The 22,243-nt window shown below is 35.4% G+C and overlaps 1 long non-coding RNA gene across 1 annotated transcript; it reads right to left on the reverse strand.

Annotated features, from left to right (window-relative positions):
- Positions 1 to 905: 905 nt before the first annotated feature.
- LOC136030298 (uncharacterized) lies at positions 906 to 21,594 on the reverse strand. Its single transcript, XR_010618237.1, has 3 exons — positions 21,488 to 21,594; positions 13,355 to 13,495; positions 906 to 1,150 (listed from the first exon to the last, which is right to left on the reverse strand). It is a non-coding gene; the product is annotated as an uncharacterized LOC136030298 (long non-coding RNA).
- Between the last annotated feature and the right edge of the window lie 649 nt (positions 21,595 to 22,243).

Genomic DNA, 22,243 nt, shown 5'->3' on the forward strand with positions numbered 1-22,243 from the left:
TAAAATCATAGGCTACTTTAATCTCCTGGTGGTAAAGAACCAAATCCAACAAGCCAAGGAAATCATTAGGTTTGCAATGGGGACCCTGGTCATTATTCTATGCCCATGAGAAGCCAGCTTCTTCCAGCGTGGCTTTAATGTTTTGGCCACAACGCCTTTTTAGAAGATTTCAACAAGTTATTTTGAGCCGCCTTCACTAGACGGTTATCGGGCAAATGTAATATCTGTAATAAAAATTTGATCATCTTGATAATTCTCTTATGACACAAATTTGGTAAGCCTGGGTCACGTTTAAGAGCCAAACTGCTTTCAAGTCGACTACTTTTTTAAAATACATACACTGCAGAGACTTCAATTGTCTCATTGTAGTGCCCCTCCCCCCACAATAAAATAATGAAACGCTGCCAAAAACCTAATAGGATGAAGATAGGCTGAAACAGACAATTTAAGGAAAGCGAGAACTTTGAGGGAGATAATCATAAAGGAAGTTCAAACTCAACAAATACATTGGTGCATCTTAAATTCAGTAGGTCAGAGAGGCTAGAAATGTCCTCAACAAATTGTTTTTAGCCTTAAATATTCTAAACAAATTTGGCTCCTTGTTACAAGGAGCATCATTAAATTAAGCTTTTCAATACTTTCATTACGGCTGTGGCCAGGTCTCCCTCGTTAACCAGGTATGGCTTGAATGTGCAGTTTTATCGTTGGACAACTCTACAGGTTCCAATTTGATCTGTAGTTGGTCTTTATCCCACAAGACCAAGATGTAAGCTGGTACGCGTAGACATTCCGAGGGAGAAGGTTGGGCGGTGCTTTCGGTAGCAATGGCACACCCTATGTGATGGTAAGGCTTTATTTGTAGTTTTTCTATTGAACGACTCTAGTTTAGAAGAGAAGACTTCCACAATACAACATATTTAATTTTATTGAGGATTGAAAATAAAAGGTACTGATACTGGGTGCTTGTGAAGCGAACATTAAGCCAAATTCCTTTAGTAATGCAGCATTCTGAATATACTGGAGCATTGTGAATAGAGCATCTGTAGGGGAATTGCGATTGAATTTGAATCCAAAGTAATCTATACTGTTGTCCTGTGATTGCGTTTAAGCACCATCTATAACTCAAATCACGGAATAACAGTTAATAGACCTGAAAGAAAACAGAAAAATATGAAATCTTGAAGTGAAGAGTTCAAAAAAAGAATAACGTCTAATAAAAAATAGACAAATAAAAAGAATAAATAATGAAGAATAAAAAAATAACGAATAACTAAAATTAACCCGACTACCAAGGAGGTTTTTGATCTGCTTTGCTTAATTACTTGCGTTTCAAGCTTGTTTAACTTAGCTTAGTCTTACTTACAATTAAATAAAAAAAAAACTAATTTTTTTAAGCTGAAAGTAAGGAGCGTCATTAAAACTTAAAACGAACAGAAATTACTCCGTATATAAAATGGGTTGTCCCCTCCGCAATCCCTCGCTCTTTACGCTAAGGCTTTTAATTGTTTTAAAAAGTAGAATTGTGGCAAAGAGTCAAACTTTAGCGTAAAGAGCGAGGGATTGCGGAGGGGACAACCCATTTTATATACGGAGTAATTTCTGTTCGTTTTAAGTTTTAATGACGCTCCTTACTTTCAGCTTAAAAAAATTAGTTTTTTTTTATTTAATTTCTGAACGTTTTTGAATTAATGCTTGTTTGGTTTTGGCTCTCCGCACATAAATTATTAAAATGAAATTTGTATATTAATTCTTTTTTTGGCTAAATGGCTTTCTCTTAGTTTTGATCAGACGATATTGAGAAATAAGGGGTGGAGAAGGAGGCCTAGTTGCCCTCCAATTTTTCGGTTACTTAAAAAGGCAACTAGAACTTTTAATTTTTAACGAACCTTTTTTATTAGTAAAAAATATACGTAACTTAAGAATTAACTTACGTAACAAACTTTCATAACCTTATATTCTTATTATGTATACGAAGGGGTTTGTACCCTCGTTAATACCTCGCTCTTTACACTAAATCGTAAGTTTTGTCCCAATTCTTTAAGAATGACCCCTGAATCAGAAAGGCCTTAGAATAAATAGTTGAAATTACTAAAAATACTTTAGCATAAAGAGCAAGGTATTTATCTCCTCCTAAATACCTCGCTCTTTATGCTAAAGTATTTTTAGAACCCCTCATATGCGTAATAGCCTCTGTTCGTTTTAAGTTTCAATGCTACTTCTTCCTTTCATTTGAAAAAATGTTTTCATGTTTATTTTTCATTGTTTTCTTATAGTAATGCTAGAGAATCCTGCGCCCTTTTCACTGAATTTTTCTTCCCCCATGACAGATTCCTCCAAGGAAAGATCCTCCAACATAGCCCCCTCTTCTCAGCCCCTCCCCCAAACAAAATAAAATCCCCCTGAAAACGTCTGTACACTTCCCAATAACCATTACTATATGTAAACACTGGTCAAAGTTTGTAATTTGCAGCCCCTCCCCCAGGGATTGTGGGGGAGTGAGTCATCCCCAAAGACATAGTTATTATGGTTTTCGACTATGTTGAACAAAATGGCTATCTCAAAATTTTGATCCGTTGACTTTGGGGAAAAAATGAGCGTGGGAGGGGGCCTAGATGCCCTCCATTTTTTTTGGTCACTTAAAAAGGGCACTAGAACTTTTCATTTCCGTTAGAATGAGCCCTCTTGCGACATTCTAGGACCACTTGGTCGATACGATGACCCCTGGGGAAAAGAAAAAAAAAAAACAAAAAAAAAACAAACAAATAAACACGCACCCGTGATTTGTCTTCTGGCAAAAAATACAAAATTCCACATTTTTGTAGATAGGAGCTTGAAACTTCTACAGTGGGGTTCTCTGATACGCTGAATCTGATGGTGTCATTTCCGTTAAGATCCTACGACTTTTAGGGGGTGTTTCCCCCTATTTTCCTAAATAAGGCAAATTTTCTCAGGCTCGTAACTTTTGATGGGTAACACTAAACTTGATGAAACTTATATATTTAAAATCAGCATTAAAATGCGATTCTTTTGATGTAGCTATTGATATCAAAATTCAATTTTTTAGAGTTAACAGTTCGTTACCACGAACTGTTTGAAAAATAACAAATTTGAGCACTTTATATATTTGGCATGCTTGTTGTCATGGTGCTGCATTTACATTTAAATGAAACTACTATAATGGTTTCATCTATTTTTTTACTTTTAATTAATGTAAAAACTTTTTTCACACGACATTTTTTCAAAAAAAGTAAAGAGCTACATTAAGCCAAAAATAAAGTTAATAATCTCCCAAGCGTAAAACTACCACAGATCACTATTCATAAATATATGAAACTCAAAACAGAAATTACGATCAAACAGTTCCTGGTAGGGAACTGTAATAAGCAGCGACCTGCCTCAATGGTAATCGAAACTAAAAAAAAAATGGATTTTTAATACCAATAGTTCCGTCAAAAGAATTATATTTTTATGCTGATTTTAAATATATAAGTCTCACCAAGTTCAGTCTTAGCATCAAAAGTTACGAGCCTGAGAAAATTTGCCTTATTATAAAAAATAGCAGGGAACATCCCTTAAAGGTCATTAAATGTTAACAAAAATCACACCATCAAATTCAGCGTATAGAATAGAATATAGAATATGATTTATTGGCTAAAATAGCACACAAGCTAGCATAAGCACGTCAGAACAATTACAATTACAATGATAAAATAAATGTTAACGGATAAACATAGTTAAAAAGTTAAATCAATTATTAAAATGCGAAACAAAGTAGGGAACGAAAGTTTTTGTACATCATTGTCAACATTTGGGGACACAAGTCAAGTTGAGTATTTGGAGCTCTACGAGCATTAAGTCTTGTATTGGGAAGGATTGGGGGGTTTTCTTTGAAGGGGGAAGAAGACGTCGATGATAGTCAGAACTATGGCACTTGTGCCCAAAGTTCATGGTAAGGAAGTGACGTCGTGATTCCACTGTAGTGAGTTCAAGTCAAGCCAAACCTTCATCATAAGTAGTATAGGACGTCCCCAGTAGAATTTTTACAGCTCTTTTTGAATGCTTTCAATTTTAGAACATCGGGATTTGGTCAACCCAGGGTGCCAGAAAGGGCAAGCATATTCAAGACAAGGTCTTATATAAGAACAATAAATTATTTTAAGGTTCTGAATTGATATGGAGAACCGTTTAAGAAGGGAGAAAGATCTAAGGAGAAAACCATCTGTTTTAAATAAGTGAAAAGAGTGAGATTTCCATTTAAGGTCATTGTCCAAGTGCAAACCAAGTAGCTTAACCATGTTTAAATTTGGAATGCAAAGGTAATTATTGATTGGGGGAATATTTTTTAAAAAGGAAAATAGCATTAAACTGCTTTTCGGTATGCTCAGATTGAGTTTAACATTGTCAAGACCATTCTTTAAGTTGTTAATGAGTGAGTGAAGTTTAACGCCCAAAGTGTTTGAGGTTTGACAAAGGTAAAGTAATGTCAAATCATATGCAAATTTAAAAGTGTTGTCAAAGTTTGGTAAAACATTGTTAAAAACAATTAAGAATGTTAAAGGACCCAATTTAGTCCCTTGGGGTGCTCCACAGGAAATCGAGGTAAAACCTGATGAATCTCCGTTAGGGAGGACTACACATTGCTCACGACCAGATAAAAAACTAGCTACCATGCGTAAAACAAAATCTCTGACACCTAAAGCCCTTCCATTATCAATAGCTTTCTGATGATCCAAGTTGTCAAAGGCTTTACTAATATCAGCAAAAACAGCCTCAACGTAGGAACTACTTAGCTCAAGATGTTTGAAAACAGTGTCAAGTATATAGCATAAACAATGGGTGGTGCTATGATTCGGCCTAAAGCCAAACTGATTTGGGTTAATTTTATCTTGAATATCGTCAAAGAGGAAATTGTAAATAAAACTTTCAAAAATTTTAGAGAAAACAGAGGTTTTTGATATTGGTCTTAAGTCAGGGAGAACTTTTGGGGTCTTGTTTTTCAGTATAGGTGATATAATAGCTCGTTTAAAACACACTGGAAAAATACCATCTACAAAACATCGGTTAAAAATTGCATTTAGAGGTACCCTTAAATAATGGGCACATTTCACAATCAATTTGGTAGGGATATCACCTGGGTATACTGACTGATTTGTATCAAGATTTTCGAGTTTAAGCTGGGTCTGATGTATTTCAATCACAGGAATGTCTCTCACTGCACTGTTGGCCGGCATATTTTGGAGTGGCGGGTGAGTTTTACAAGTTGAAGTAAAATAATCATTTATGATGTCTGCACTCACTGGGCTGCCATTACTATCCAATAAGAGAAACTTAGAAGAGACCTTTCCCATGAGATCTTGGATACATTTGTGGAAATTCTTAGGGTTATAATACAGTAACTTATTGAGCACGTGAGCACCATGCTCTTTTATTGCTTTACGGATTTCACAAATAACAATGTTTCGAAGTTTTCGAGATTCCTGGAAAAATCCTTCCTTAAAGAGTCTATCACGTTTATTTATTAAGCACAAATTTGTTTATTTATCCATGGTTTATAATTGGATTTGCAATTGACTTTTTTCACTGTAAAGGTGTCACATTATAACTGGAAAAGTTCTGCTGAAAACTTAGAAGCCATTTCATCACCATTGGTAAGACATAGGATATTGGCCCAGGATTTGGAGCTAAGTTTTACTTTGAAATGGGCAATCTTCTCGTCAGTAATGGGTCTATATGAATAACTGATCAACAATTTAGGGGGAAAGGATGATAAAGGGGTCCAAAAGATGCATAGATGGTCACTTGACCCTAATGGAGGGGCTATTTTTGGGGCACAGTAGTAAGCTTCAATGTTGGTAAAAATCAAGTCTAGGGTTTTATCACTGCGTGTAGGTGACTTGACTACCTGGTCAAGACTAAGAGCAGCAGAAAGCAACTTTTGGTCTAGCTCATTAAAATCACCACATAATGTAATTGCAGCATAGGGGTATTTGCGGCGAATTCTGTTAGTATGAAGTTGCAGATATGCCGTCAGCTCCTTCATAAATTCACTACGAGGAGGGTAATAAATAATACAAAAAATCATGCAAGATACGTCTTTTGTGAGGTTTTTGGGTCTTGTCCAGAGCCATAAAACTTCAGTTTTGGAGTTGTTCTCTATTTCAGAAAATGAAAGAATCCGATTTGGGAGGGTACACTTACAAAAAAAGCCACTCCTCCACCATGAGATAGAGGAATCCCATCTTTGTCCAATCTGGGCTGAAAATGGGAGTCATAATTAGGAATCGAGCAAGAATCTTCTGTAGCAGACCGTGTTTCTGTAAGGCAAGCGATATCAATCTGGTTTTTGCCAAGAATAATTTGTAGTTCCTCCATTTTATTTACTAGTGACCTTACATTCGCAAGAAGGATTCTAGGAAATGAGTAGGAGTGACGTATCGTACCAGGGTTATTGACAAACACTTTCCTAGCTGGGTTTTCTTTCCCCTTGTCAGCAATAGAGCTGCTGCTCATGGTCTTATGCTCATTTAGTTTTTTGGTCCTCTTGGGAGAGGTTCACTAATACTACCACCTGTTCTAAACCGTTTGGGTACATCATTACGAAAGAATGTTTGTAGGCTTTTTCTTTTCACATAAGACATTTGCACAATCTGTCTTTTCAGAGTAATTTCTGATTCTGGCAGCTGAATTAGAAGGGGCTGGTATCTTGAAACAGAGTTCTGAGTGGTTGGTTTTTTCTCCCCTAGCCTGGTTGTCTTTAATATTGTTGGCACTGGAAGTTGCAGCTGGTTTTGAATTATTTGCTTCACTTGAGTTACATCATCAACTCCTTCTTGTTCCGGTAAATTTTTTGCAACAATATTCATTTTTCTCTGTTGTGCTTCATGATGGCAGAAGGTTTTTTCCCTTACAATTTCTCGTATCTCATCAGTCTGCTGGGAAGTCTGTGTGTGTTTTTCTTCAATTTTCTGCAACCGAGAGTTAAGGTCCAGAAATGCACCATCTACATTTTTATGCATTTCTTCATAGCTAGGCTTCTGGGCAAGCTCAGTTCGTAGCAGAGCTATTTCAGATGAAATCTGTCGGACTGAAATATCAATTCTTGTAATCAAATCATACAGCGCCTGGGACTCAGCAGAGTTTGGGTATCTGTCTACCAGGTGAAGTAGATGGGGGGTTTGGGTCCTTTCTCGAATCAACTGGGTTCCCATCCACTGTCTGGTGTGATGGGGTGCTATTTGAGCTGTTTGTATCACTGAAGGCTGAACTGTAAGGATTTGTTGCTTGCCTGATTCTGGTTGTTCGGGTCATTTTTATAATTTACTTCGTGAGAGTTTAACAAGAAAAAGGACAATATAATGAGTACAGTAAACTAGCCTTTGTTTCTTGGTTTTATAAAATAGACAAGACAAGACTTTCCTCTATCAGAGTAAAACAATACTGGTTGTAGATACATCTGATCAAGATAATCTTGACTTCTTCTTTACTTCCTAACACTTTTCTATTCACCTCTCACCTTTATCGTAATATAATTGTCTATAATATCAGAAATTATAATTATTTTCGCAACTGCTTAATCCTGACCTATATCATATATAGGCCATGAAAATATCAATAAGAGAATTTCACAGTTCCCAAGGGAATTTTTACTCAAGTTTCAAAATAATCGGCTTATTTTTAATTCTTTTGGTCACTGAATTAATTATTATGAATATACTGGCTATGGGTCAGGTAGTGACGATAATCCGAACCCCACTGCAGGAGTTTCAAGCTCCTATCTATAAAAATGTGGAATTGTGTATTTTTTTTGCCAGAAGAAAGATCATGGATGTGTGTTTATTTTTCTTTTTTTTTTCCAGGGATGATTGTATCAACCCAGTGACCCTATAATGTCGCAAGAGGACTAATTCTAACGGAAATTAAAATTTATAGTGCCCTTTTTAAGTGACAAAAAATATTAGGTCTAAGTTACAAACTTTGACCATTGTTTACATATAGTAAGGGTTATTGGGAAGTGTACAGTCGTTTTCAGGGGAATTTTCGTGTTGAGGGGGAGAGAGTTACGTGGGAGGAAGAGGGCAACCTTATAGATATTTACTTGTCCTTCAGTTCACTTTTTTCTGAAGTGTCAGTTAATGTTCTAGTTCTTCCAATTAAGTGGTTTCCATGACCTGTTGTCAGTGTTCTATCAGACCTTGGTTATGGCCTAAGTAACTCTGAATAAACTAAACTTGACTTTTAGCATTGAGAATATTGGTATCTAAAACGGATACATTTTAACCAATATAATTTGCATATTATTCGAAAAATACTTTTTTATTGTTCCTTTAAATAACATAATGCTTTCAGATTCTTCCCACCAAGTTTCATCCTGATCTCTCCGCTTTAAGCGTTTTCCAAGATTTCCGATCCCACCCCCCACCCCCATTGACACTGGATCCTGTCGGGATTTGAAATTAGATATCTAAGCTACGAGGTCTTTCTAAATATAAAATTTCATTAAGATATGATCACTCCTTTGTAAGTTAAAAATACCTCATTTTCAGAATTAAACCTAGCCCCCCCCCCACTCCTCCAAAAAGAGCGGATCCGGTCCGGTTATGTCAGTCACGTATCTTAGACTTGTTTTTATTCTTCCCATCCAGTTTCTCAGCTTTAAGTATCTTCTAGGATTTCCGACCCCCCCCCCCCCAATGACGCTGGATCCGGTTGAGATTTAAAATAAAAGATCTGAGTTACGAGGTCCTTCTAAATATGAAGTTTCATGAAGATCCGATCACTCCTTCGTAAGTTGAAAATACGTCATTTTTTATAATTTTTCAGAATTAACCCACCCCTCCCCAACTACCCCAAAGAGAGCGGATCTGTTCCGGTTATGTCATTTATGTATCTAGGACTTGTGCTTATTATTTCCACCAAGTTTCATCCCGATCCCTCCACTCGAAGTGTTTTCCAAGATTTTAGGTTTCCCCCCAATGTCATCAGATACGGTCGGGATTTAACATAAGAGCTCTGAGACACGATATCCTCCCTAACATCAAATTTCATTAAGATCTGATCAACCATTCGTAAGTTAAAAATACTTCATTTTTTCTATTTTTTCCGAATTAACCGGCCCCCCACTCCCCCCCCCAGATGGTCAAGTCGGAAAAACGACTATTTCTAATTTAATCTGCTTCGGTCCCTGATACGCCTGCCAAATTTCATCGTCCTAGCTTACCGGGAAGTACCTAAAGCAGCACAACCGAGACCGAAAGAATTTGCGATTGCTATATATCACTTGGTTAATACCAAGTGCCATATGACCGGGACAAAACCACAGCACAATTAAAACGAACAAAATTAATACAGACAAGATTTTGGGTTGGGCGTCCTTCTCTTACTATAAAAGTCTGAAACCTACTGCGTCATTAGCGCTTGAGCTTAAATTGAATTTGTATGAATCTACAAAAACAAATTGTTTCTAAGATCTGTCTGAGAGCCATATACGTCACAATTAATGTCAATAAATATTTCAGCCACAGCATAAGCACACACTGTCCATTGGACACCTCCTTCCTCAAACCTAGAACATTTCTAACATGCCTAATCTTGACATCCCCTCTAAAAACAATCCTTTCTTCTTAATAGGCCCCAGGCATACAACCAGAGGAATCAAACATTTATTCAACCATTATGAGGGCGCTAGAAAAAAAGAAGCATTATACAAAAAAAAAATCTATGAGCAAAATAAAACAAAAATAAATAGAAAATAAGAGAAGATATGAATTACAGTATTTTGACTCTTTTGACTTAAACAGACGACATACAGAAAAAAAACGAGATACACATATTTAAATCAAGATCCATTTAATTGTATCAACACATATCAAGAGGGGGGCTGTAACTTTCCCAAATAAGGTTTCAGACCATGATGATATCAATGGTTTAATGTTTCATTTTGATGCGACACCAATTTCGAGGAGTTTCAGGCTCTTTTTTGAAATTCTTATACATCTGTTTTCTAAACAAATCTTACTATTAAGATTAATGGAAATAATAGTTACCATTCGTGAATAAGTTACAAATTTTTTTTTTTACTGAACATGATAAATGGGTATTGACACATGATATTTACATGATGATGGGTATTTACCTGATATTGCAGAAAGGCAACGTTCCAGAAGGAGACATGCAAGAAAAAAAGAGGCATGTTTAGATTTTAAATTTTATGCTCTTTACCGCAGTACTGATGTTTCCATATGTATCGTTAGGACACATAGGCAATCGAACTAAAAACAAAAAACACTAATAAAATAGAATTTTTAATTTAAAAATTCAGAACATTAATAAGATCATCATGTTTCTTTCTGTTATTATTTACATCTTAATTCAATTGAAATTGTAATTTTAATCCCAATATTATACACAATATCCGGAACTACCACTCATGAACAACTTGATATCTAGAGTCTACATAGCGAAACCGATTTAACAATGAACTAATCACTGAAAGAACAACAAACAAATATATAATTGGGGCTATATATGTGTCCATCAGGAGGGGGGACAGTGTTTGGGCACCGACTATAACGTTAAAGCATGGGCCGTTGCCCATAGATATGGATCTTCCGCCCTGTCATAGTTGTCCTCCTATAGATGGTGTTCTGCGTCATCAAGCAATTTAACCCATTACTGGGAAACTGTTTGTAACTCAAGGGACGTTTGGACGCACCGGTGGACCCTGTTGAGTATACATTTGAAAAATCTTCTTCCTCCTCCACCTGTATTTATGGTCCCGGTCAGGGGCAAGGCCCCCCTTGGTCCATGCCTTCTATGGAGATACCCTAAATATCTGTAGGGCGTCCCCCTATTGCCACCTGGGGACTGGGGACTATTAGCTATATTGCATAATTTATGACTAATTTAAACAAAATCATAACTACTCCCCCCCCATATTGCAATAAACCAAGGCTACTCGTATGATGACTATTAGTCGTAATAAATTATGGCTATTATGAATTAAACTATGGCTAATACCTTCTGACATTGATATAAGTTATGGCCATTATTAGTATGGAAACGAAATCATGGCTAGAAATATATACATGGCGAGAATTGGATGATACAACTTTTCTTTAGTTATAACAATCAGCTCAGGAAGGGCCATGCAAAAGAGTGTTATCTTTAAAAAGCAAACTTTAAAAAAAAATTCTAAGTTATGCATTTAGCATCAAACCACAAGCAATTCACCCAAATACTGTACATGCTTTTTAAGTAAAAAAAAAAAAAAAAAAAACCTACTTTGCCCAGGCAGCGTGAAGTGTTGCGGCAACCTTTGTCCGGCTTCGCCGACTTAAGTGTTACGAGAGCAACACGTTGGTTTTGTTTCTTCGCTATCGATCAGTAATCACATGATCAAAGGATATTCCTCAGCGTTGAACAACAAAATAGTATCGAAAGAAGGGACTAAATTGACTTTGCAGCCAGTTGAACTTTATCCTTTTTAATCGTAGACCTCGTGACGGATGAAAACTCGGAACAATCTATATATAATCTAGTTGGTATTATAAAGCTATCTCTAACTTTTCAGGATCAAAATACCATAGATGACACTATTAATTATTACAAAACTATCTCATTGTTGTACATTCTCTTTTGTGCTTGTTTCTACACTATTGGTTAAATGATGAAGTTGTCAGCCTATTGAAGTTTCTACGACGGTATGTTCAAACAAGAACGCAATCAGTTACCACATGACCAAGGGCTATTCCTCAGCGTTGAAAAAACAACTACAACAATAATATCGAAAGAAGGGACTAAATTGACTTTGCAGCCAGCTGAACTTTATTCTTTTCAATCGCAGACATCGTGACGGATAAAAACTTGGAACAATATCTAATATAATCTAGTTGGTATTTTTGTACCAAAAAATATATATCATATACTTTGATCAGATCATGAAGTGCTATCGATCGCCGTCGAAAAAAAATTCTATCTGTCTTAAGTTTAAAAGTTGATTTTTTTTTTTGCCGTAGGCCAACTGTCTAACGTCACCACTTAGATAGGAACGAAGGATAAGCTCCAATTTCTTTAGCAATGAGAGAACTTTTAAAGGTTATTAGGCACATCTGATACCATTTCTCTACCACAATCCCAAGTCCAAAAAACTGAATGATAAACTCAGCTGAAATCAATAACAGAAATGGGTAGAAACAATAGATGGCAGCATTTTCGGACCCGTGGGAAAATGCCATATTCTTGCTTCTGTAAATTTTTCTATTTATCACTGAAAATAGATATATTGGCTGTCACATTACCGTTGTATTATCGTTTATATTACTTTTTTTATATTACCTCCGTTTATATCGCCTTTTTATATTATATTTTTATATTACCCTCCCGCTCCATTTATATTACCTTTGCAGGTTGCATTGGCCCCTTGATCCTCACCTAGGAAATCGTCTGAATAAGAATCGCTGCTCTTATTGCTGTTACTGCTGCTGCTTAACCCGCTTCTTAAAGACTCACTTGTTGAGGAGAGTGCTAGAAGACCAGTGAGATTGCACTTAGCTGAGTTTCCCTTATTCTTTATGTTATGTTAGATTAAAAAGCAGGTATAGCGTAAGTAAAGCAGAACTTGGTGAAAATAAGCGATTTCCAATCTGCGCCTTCTCAGAATTAAGAGTGATAAAATACCACTCAGAATTCTTATCTATGAAAACAATTGGACACATTTCATGGGAATTTACAGATAGTTAGGACGCAAGACCTATTATAGCAAAGTACAACAAAGCCCTAGTATGTTGTAAGACCTATTATACTAAAACTGACGTTGAATTTTTCTGTGCCCATCACTTAAGCTTGATTTATATCGTTTCATCAGTTTTTTTCATTTCATAATGAATTAAATTAAAAAAAAATAGTTTTTTTTAACTGAAAGTAAGGAGCAACATTAAAACTAAAAAAGATCAGAAATTACTCCGTATATGAAATGGGCTATCCCCTCCTCAACGCCTCGCTCTTTACGCTAAAGTTTTTAATTGTTTTAAAAAGTAGTTTTCTAATTATGTTTTGGAGCACTGGACGATAAACGGCACGGATGTTCTTCAATTCTTACTCTACATATCAAAGCGAAACGGTTTCCTCTTTTATCAGCTGCTTACACTCTTTGGTACAAACTTTATTTCCAAGAAGAGGCACAAATATTCTAACTCTGTTACACAACACAGCATTTCTTTTTCTTCTCCAGTTATTTTAACACTGAGGCTGCCAAGTGACTAAGAATACAACATAGAAAACTCAAGCATTGATTCTCCTATACATTTCAAAGATGAAAATTATTTGTGCGTCTCTGTTATTAGCTTAAGATTGTTACCTGCAGCTTGAGTAGGAGGTGGCATATAGGACTGGTTCCAAGTGTCCACCAATGGTTTTGGGGTTAAGCCAGAATATATTGTAGGTGCCACTGGCTGTACTGGAGCTTTAGCTGATGCACTTGATCCACTGCTGCTTGTTGCTATAATAGAAAGGATTTTAGTCATTTTGTGAAATCATCGAAATACAAGCACTCTGGTAGCTAGGAATGGATCGAAGAAGGGCGGCGGTACCGGGTTTTGCCTTACTCCCGAATTTTTCCTCATAACAAAATGCAAAGTTTTTTTATTGCATTTTGTAAAGTTCTAAACGCCCCCCTTCCTAAAAAAATCCTGTCAGCCTTGCTGGCGGTACAGCATATTGATGCTCTGCTTGGCATATGGGGGACCGGGGTTTAGTTTCCGCTGCCGCAAGCTTGACCTATACGCCTATTACCTACCCTTGTTATTTGTGAGGCTTTCTATTTTTGTTTGCTATTTTGCGAGGGCTTGCAATTTCACAGCACAAAACCGCAAAGAGGCTGACAGTAACAGGTTTGGGTATGATTTTGTTTTGTTTATAGCTATATAACTCAGTTTAAAAGGCTGTCTGTCGGACTTTAATTCTCTTGTTATCAGAAGGATAAACTGTATTATAGTACAAATAATTATAATTTTAAAAAGGCGAAATAGAAATTAAAATAAAATTATATTAGTTCTGTGAAATCTTAAAGACAGAAAGGGCTACAAGCAGGATTGGCTGCACAACTTCAAATACTCGTCTCTGACATAGGCTATATATTTTCCGTAAAAACCGCACAGGTTAGACCCTTACCAGTTTCCAGGAATTAGCTGAGATCGGCGGCATAAGAGAAAAAAAAAAAAAAAAAAAAAAAAAAAAAAAAAAAAAAAAAAAAAAAAAAAAAAAAACGGGACAAAACCAGTGTTGCTCTCGCAACACAATTAAACAAACAAACATACAATAGGTACTTACATAAATGAATCTTAAAACGAGCGACACTTAAATTGAATATTATAATCAAAATTAAAACGAACAAAAATCAATACAGACAAGAGTTTGGGTTTTGCCTCCTTCTCTCACTGTAAAAGTCTAATTGTGCCCTCACTGTAAAGTCTAGTCAAGCGCCAATGACTGCGTCATTGGCACTTGAGCTTAAATTGAATTTGTATGAATCTACAAAAACCTATTGTTTCTAAGATCTGTCCGAGATCTTTCAGCCACAGCATAAGCACACATTGTCCATTGGACACCCCCTTCCTCAAACCTAGAAGATCTCTAACGTGCCTAATCTTGACATCCCCTCTAAAAACCCTTTCTTCTTAATAGGCCCCAGGCATACAATCAGAGGAATCAAACATTTATTCAACCATTATGAGGACTTTCTCCTTCTTAATTAAGCAGAATAGCTAGCCTAGATTTTATCTACCCCTTGCTGGTGAATCAACCCCCTATACATATCCCAGTTCTCCACCGAACCATGGCAAACTTTTTTGAGCGGTTTTAAAGTTTCCCTTCTTCAGTGATACAAAATAGTTGGTCATAATTTTAGAGAATTATAGAAAATAGAACTTGAAGAAGATGACTAGAAATGGTCTTACCACTAATCAACTCATCTCCATATTCCAATTCATTCATGATGGATTCGTATCTTCGTCTTATCTTTACCCGAATTTAAGAAATTGATGATTTTAAAATTATTAGTAAAAACTACGTACAGATTATTTTTTGTGCAAATATTTTTTAATTTTGTTGTGATCTTTGGGATATACGGAAGATAGACAATATTTGAGGGCTTATCAGTAGCCTCACATTGTGAAGTATCTTCTTCGATTTTACAAGAATTACATTCTTATACCCCAGTTACTCGCCAAAGAGGGGTCTATCAAATACCATGTGATTGCGGAAAATACTATGTCGGCAGGACCCATCAGAATCTAGACAAACGGTTACAACAGCATAAAAATGACATAGACAAGGCCTTAATTTCAAATAGTTCCAACAACTCCTTTGATTCTGCTTTAGGTTGGCATATATTTAATAATCCGTCCCACATGATACTTTTTGAAAACTCTTCACTCATTAGTAATGATTTGGGAATAAAACAGGTGGTTCGAGAATCAATCGAAATTAATCTCAAAATAAATAATAATATTTCTTTGAACAAGGACTTGGGGGAATACTCACTAAATTCTTTATACTCAAATTTAATTAAAAATAATCTAACAAAATATTTTACTAAACCGATTTATAATAGTACTGAACCAACTACGAAAAGGCCTTTGAGACAGGCTGCTAAACAAGCAAGATTAGCTTTAAGAAATTGCATCTAATCATTTTATTCTCTTCAGTTTGAATGAGCTTATATTCTCATTTCATTTTTTTCGCTAGTCCTGGTTGAACTTCGTTGAAGTAATGATGCTAGGGCTATTTTTAAAAAATGTTTTAAAAAGTGTTTTTAATTATTCAGTTTTAATCCTCACAATTTGATGTAAGTTCTTTTATATATATATATATAGTTTTTCTCTTATTCTTGTATTGTGCTGAAGACAGCCCTTGGACATAGGGCCGAAATATCTACAGAAATAATTTCCACTGTCTTGAAATTTTCCCTATTGTCTCTATGTTGTATTTGTTTGTTATGGAAAGGCAGTGTGGTCTTCGTCGCTATTTTTACCTATTATTTGTTTCCGGTGTATTTGATGGTTAAACCTATTTGGTATTAGTGTATGTAATAATCGGCTGTTGGGCTACAATCATCTTCAGCGATGAGAGGTTTGCAACTTTTGCTGGTTGGTGTACCCATTTATTTGTTTCCAGTTAACCTGATGTCTATCATGGGAGAGGGACTTGCAAGTAAGAATCTGTTTTGGTGTGTAAACACTTAATTCTGACAGAATTAAGTGTTTACGCAAAGGGTACAAACAATAACATTGTTTGGGGTACAAGCTTTATAATACCAATTAGATTATATACGATATTGTTCCGAGTTTTCATCCGTCATGATGTCTACGATTGAAAAGGATAAAGTTCAACTGGCTGCAAAGTCAATTAAGTTTCTTCTTTCAATACTATTTTGCTGTTGTTTTTTCAACGCTGAGGAATAGCCTTTGATCATGTAATTACTGATCGATCACTGATCATTTGTGTCCCAGTTGTCCATGGGAAAAACAATCCGTATTCAGATCTATACCTCATTATAAAACAGAAGAGATTTCCGTCAGCTAAATAGCTGGATTTCGTGCCATTGTGCTGCTCCCAAACGGGGGTCGGGTTTTGGTGCTCTTCCTCATTGTTATTTTATTAAAATATGAAAGTTAAATTCAAACGGAGAATGTACAGGGAAATTAAGAAAATACAAAGCAATTAATTTAAGAACATTTTGACCAAAAATTGGTAGCTTGCCGGCTATATAACTGTGTATCCAGGCCTAGCACTTCAAGCCTAAGCTTTGGGTAGGATGCCCTTTTTGTTGAATCTTAATTAGATGTCTTTTATATTCTCTTTTAGCATTTGGTTTAATTTTTCTTTCTTTATTTTGATCTTTACTCTTTGCTTTTCAAACTAATTCCATCTCTTCCCTGCCACTCGTTTCTTCTCACCTATCCCTCTTTGAATATTCTTTTCTTTATGTATCTATTTGGCATTGTCTTGCTGTCCCTTAGAGTTAGTCAGAAATTAGCCAAAACTACTTCGCCAGGACTTGGATTTTTAAAACATTCTGAAAGGGAATAACATATAGTTTAGAAAAAAAAAATCAGATGCTTCTAAGGGATTGAAAAAAAATGCAGGAAAGGGACTAACACAAAGAAGTAGATTTTGCTTTTTTGTAACTACAGTGTTAAATTGCAGTGTAATTTCATGATTGGGACTTTTTTGTAAGCCAATTGCATTAATAACAGCATAAATAACAACACCTTTATTATTTCTCCTCTGTGGAATTAAGCCAATAAAAAAAATAAGAAGTTAAATTTAACCTTATTGGTCCTTTTGTTTGAGATTTTAGGCCAGTAAAAGAAAGGAAATTTGAGTCAGGCAATTTTTTCTTTCACAAGTTTTCTCTCTTTTTCCATGGGTTAGATGCCCTAGGGACAGAACTTGCAACCCTTGCCCCAGGCTCTGGTAGTTTGTATCAACCCCCAAAGTCTTGTTATATGATTTTCCGACTATTTTGAATAAAAGGACTGTCTTGAGTTTCTATTGGATGCATCTCGGGAAAACATGAAATGGGTGTTAGGGGAGGGAGGGGGGAGCTGGACTCTGATCACTTAAAGGGGCAAAACTCTTGAAAGAACTCTTAAAAGGGGTAATCGAACTTCTGATTACAAATCCAAAGCATATACAACTAGCATTTCTACAAAAATTGTATATGCCCCAAGGGCATAACTTAAGACCCTTGCCCTAAGACCAGTGAGGGGGGGGGGGGTATCCTCCTCACAGCCTTAATTTTCAGACCCTTCAACTACAATGAAACAAATTCTATATCAAAATTTTGATTGGTCACGTTTGGGGAAATTTAAACTATAACTTCCAATTTCAAAAGTAATAAGCCTCATCTTAAGTTTATACAAGAAATTCCATTCCATAGAAAACTAACATGCCCAAAAGGCACAGCTTACAACCCTATGCCCAGGAAAACGTTTTTTTTCAGCCCTAGAGGCATTACAATTAACATCTGTATATCACAATTTCTGTCAGATGCGTTCAGTGAAAAGAGGAATTGTCAGGGGAGGGGACTAGTTGCTCTTCATCACTTTGACTTGTAAAAGGGAACTAAAACTTCAATTTTCAACCAAATAAGCCTTGTCCAAAAGTTAAACAAACACCCCTGCCATAAAAACCTTAAATACCCTAGGGCATGACATACAAACCTCTCTCCCAGACTCTGGTTGTTTGTACCAACCCCAAAAGCCTTGTTATATGATCTTTGGACTATGTTCAATAAAATAACTATAAAACTTCTATTGGATGACTGTTGAGAAAACACATTGTGTGTGTGGGGGGAGGGAGGGTAGCTACCCTTTGATCACTTTGACTCTTACCAAGGGCACTACACATTCTGATTACCAAAGTAATTCTGTATGCAAAATGGAACAGTTACAATATTCTATTTACAATATTCTGTTACAATATTCTCATGGCCAAGATCTCTGCTGAAATATTTGTAATTACTACCTTTTTTAATGGCCATTATTTTGTTTGATTTTCTTAATTGCTCAACTTTTCTTTTTCATTCTGTTAACCAATGCTAAAGATATTGAACCATTGATTTAAACTAATCTCAAGCAAATTTACATAATAAGTATTTGTATTGTCTTTATGATTGTGGTCAAGCCACAATAAAGTCAATTTTTTTTTGTAAAAACTAAATTATCCAGGAGTGCAGTGCAACTGGGTAGTCCCATCATTAGTTTATTCAATTGAGCTTACTTAAACTTCCAAATGTATTTTTATGATTGGTCAATTATGGAAATGATTTAGGGCAGTTTTTGAAATTAAAAACAATAGTAGTTTTGAACAGTATTTTCACAAACTGTGTGAGTAGAAAAAGAGTTGAATAATTTTGTAAGCCTAAAACTACCACAAATCACTCATGTCTTAATTACAGAAATATTTTCTTGTCATTTTTTAGACATGATCTCAGTCAATAACTGTTAGGCGATTGAAAGCCCAAACAGCCATGGATAATCAAACTCCAGACAGTGAGACACACAGAAACAGGGGTGGAACCAACATGGTACAAAAGTATAAGTAGCAATTGTATTAAAATTCAATACTACTACTAATAACTCACTGCAGCACCAAACCCCCTAAGGCAATCAAGGCTAGACATAATTTTCCTCCATCCATATCTATTCAAATCCTTCTGCTTTACACCCTCCCAGGAATTTCCCATAAATCTTTCTTTAAAACATCATTCCACTGCAACCAGGAATGACCTGCTTTCTGCTTAGCCCTAGACAAACACCTAAAGCAAGAAGAACAATATAGAATTTCTCAAGATAGTGGGAAACAAATTACAATGAATATTTTGGCTCTATGTCCAAGGGCTGGCTTCAAAATATAGGACTATAAGAAGAAAAAACTTACAACAGGATTAGTGTGTTTTTCCCTAAACTAATAAAGTAAAATATATCATTATATTGGGGAGCAGTTACATTAACTGCTCCCCATAAGCAAGACATATATAGCAATGAAGATCACACTGCATCACAGAACATCTAAAACAAGAATAACAACAGGGAATTTCACATAATAATATTGTTTAAGTTTTTTCTTCTTATACATTTTTGTATTGCTGAGGATGGCCCTTGGATATAGGGCTGAAATATTCATTATAATTTGTTTCCTACTGTCTTGAGAAATTCCCTATTGTTCTTCTTGTTTTAGGTGTTTGTGTTGGAAAGGTAGCGTGGTCTTTGTTGCTATTTACATCTTACTTATGATGACCAGTTGACCAATGATAGATTTTACTTTATTAGTTTAGACAAAAAACATTATCCTGTTGTAATTTTTTTTATCTTATATATTTTTGTATTGCTGAGGATGGGCCTTGGATATAGGGCTGAAATATTCATTCTAATTTGTTTCCCATTGTCTTGAGAAACTCCCTATTGTTCTTCTTGTTTTAGATGGTTGTGATGAAAATGCAGTGTGGTCATTGTTGCTATTTACTTAGGTCTAGATCAGTGAGCCCCAAACTTATTTGAACAACAGCCTCCTTTCCAGAAAAAAATTACTTGGTTCCACCTGGATTTTATATTTAATTTAATAGCAATTAATAAGGAATATAAATATTATTGTATCTATGAGAAGAGGAACTAACAAGTAAAAGACTAATTTTTATAATTATTATAATTTTACAATATAAAATCATCAAATGTTTTGGGAAAAAAAATTTTCTATCAAATATAAGTCAATTTGTAAATTTGTTAAGTTAGAATAAGGTAAAATAAATGAAGTGATGAAAAAATAACACCAAAACCATGTTAACAAATGATCAAAATTTATAAATCTTAGCTTAAATCTTTATTTTATCTGTAAACATGTCATAAGTGTTCCCAATTTCCTAATTAGGCCTATTTTCTCTTTTCTTTAAGACTTTCACTACCCTCCAAAGACTATCATTGCACCCCAAATGCACCTGTGCCCATTACCACACTTCTGGTTTCCTCCAACAACCCCACTGGGCAGCAGTACCCACTATGAGAATCACTGATATAAATAAATTTTTGAGGAACTCTTTATTTTATTTTTGTAGCCCCCCATACAAAAATCCCTTTGTACCCAAACCCCCCGCCCTCCCAAGTACATGTAACTCTATTTTAGAAGCCAGAACTTCCTTATTAAAATAGATTATAAAACCTCCCTTTTTTCAAAGTGGGTGAAAAAAAGCTGGGCATAGTTTTATCATAAATAATTCCTGAGACCATGCTGGTTAATTATGACAAAAAGAAAATTGTTAAGACAAGAGAAATAAGGATAAAACAGCCAGAGAAAACAAAAATAAACAGAGAAGACTATGAAAATATTTTGCTGAAGATCAGTAAAGTAATCAAATTTGTAAGACTTATAAATAAGAAGAGGATTAGGTTAAATTTATAGCAAACAGTATAACTGGCTTTCATATAAAGTGAATACACCACTTGATGCCTTTTTTTATGCTCCTTACAAATATAATAATTCCTTCTATTAGAAATTCAGATTTAAGCACTTTTTTACCTCTTAAAAATGACAAAATTTCTAAAAATTATGACAGTTCCCATAACTGACTTACCAATATAGTAAACATACCTCTTGATGCTTTTTTATGAATATAATAATTGCTTCAATTGCAAATTCAAATTTAAGCACTTTTTGAGCTCTTCAAAATGATGAATTTTCAATTAGAGCATGACTTATTGTTCATTTTCTGCAAAATAATACTATGTTTTCTTAGTGCCATCTTTTCCATCAAAAAAAATAATGCTACATTTTCTCAGTGATTTTTCATAGATAACAACAACAAATCCATGTGGCTGTATAAATTTGAACCCTGGATATATATGTATTAAACTGTGAGATAAAACTGTTTTTCTTTGTTTTTTGCATTTTCCCAGGTCTTGTGATACCCTAGGTTTTGATTTAAGGGACCTACCTCAGTGCTGTGATTGATATATTTAGACTTTTGGGCAATTCATTTTATTTTCAATTCTCCAGGGAATTGCACATCTTCCCGTTCTTCCTTTTTTGCCTTTACAGTGTTGCCGGTCCAAATTTGTGAAGTATCTGTTTATTTTTTATAAAGCCACAGACTACGTAAGCTGAATCGTTTATTTTCTGCATTTGGGGAAACCTGTGCAGAAGAGAGCGATAACAAACACGAAGAGCCGTATTGGTACCGGCGGGATATTCATCCTTAAACTGCTGGGGATAGGCGATTTCAGTATCCGCGCTTCCCACAGGTCCCCCAAGTTCTGAAAACCCCGTGATAAATTGATATCTGTTGGCTGAAAAGCTTTTTTTTTTCCCTGCATTTTTTTTTCCAGCAATTTTTTCTCATATCATGCTGCCACCTAGCGAAATTAAGGCCACATCAAGTAGAAGACCAAAAAGGACTCATATAAGCCCGAAAAAAGGATCCGACAATTGTCTTGCCTGCAATATTGCATTAGAAAATGATTCTTATGCCATTCTTTGTGATGGGTGTGACAAGTGGATATGTGCCGAGTGTCTAGACATGCCTGAACCTGAATATCTGCTTGTCACTAAAATCTCCCGACGTGTAGATATTTGTATCAAGTGCCCAGCATGTAAATATGGATCAACATCTGTTAATACTAAAAATGCTAGTGTTGAGAATATTGTAAAAGCTACAATAGATAGCATGAAAAATGAGATTATTGATAAAATC

The sequence above is a fragment of the Artemia franciscana genome, chromosome 8 (assembly GCF_032884065.1).
Source record: "Artemia franciscana chromosome 8, ASM3288406v1, whole genome shotgun sequence".
NCBI classification, from domain to species: domain Eukaryota; kingdom Metazoa; phylum Arthropoda; class Branchiopoda; order Anostraca; family Artemiidae; genus Artemia; species Artemia franciscana.